This window comes from Saccopteryx leptura, chromosome 1 (genome assembly GCF_036850995.1).
Source record: "Saccopteryx leptura isolate mSacLep1 chromosome 1, mSacLep1_pri_phased_curated, whole genome shotgun sequence".
Lineage (NCBI taxonomy): Eukaryota > Metazoa > Chordata > Mammalia > Chiroptera > Emballonuridae > Saccopteryx > Saccopteryx leptura.
The window spans coordinates 192,227,035-192,227,628 of NC_089503.1; the positions used below are offsets into that span (position 1 = coordinate 192,227,035).

A 594-nucleotide genomic window follows, 5' to 3' on the forward strand; every position below is an offset into this window, starting at 1 on the left:
GGAGAAAAGAAAAGATGGAGACTAAACTGTAGGTTAAAAGAGACTTAGAGAACACAACAAGTAACTGGAATGTGTGTGTCTTATTTTTATTCTGATTTAAATAAACTATAAACAAGATTATAATACAATCATGGAGAAGTAGACACTGACTAGATTTTGATAATATTATGGATTAACATTTTTAGGTTTGATGATATTAAAAGAGTTCTTTGTTAACTTTTTGTTTGTTGTTTGTTTTGTTGTTTGTATAGTATTAAAGAGAAAATGAATAATAGATTTTAGGGGCTATGTTTATGGGATAGATTAAAGTTGCCATGATCTGAAGAGGGAGGATTTTTCTATGTCCTCCTCCTATATGAAATGGCTAAACAGAAAAAAAAAAAAGAGGAAATGTTGTGTGTTAAAGAAAAAAGTGCTTATCTTTTAGAGTAGAGGTTGTTGAACTCTGGCCTGTGGGCCAAAATTTCCCCCCGGCCTGTTGTGTAAATAAAATTTATTGGCACATATCCACCCTGTGTGTGACACAGTGTCTATGACAGCTATCACAGGGCAGTGATAAATTTGAGGAGTTATGGAGAAGACCTTATGTGGTCT

At 33.2% G+C, this 594-nt stretch overlaps 1 non-coding gene across 1 annotated transcript; it reads left to right on the top strand.

Moving 5' to 3' along the window:
* Positions 1-241: 241 nt before the first annotated feature.
* LOC136389889 (small nucleolar RNA SNORA29) lies at positions 242-378 on the top strand. The gene has a single exon (XR_010748447.1). It is a non-coding gene; the product is annotated as a small nucleolar RNA SNORA29 (small nucleolar RNA).
* The last annotated feature ends 216 nt before the right edge of the window (positions 379-594 follow it).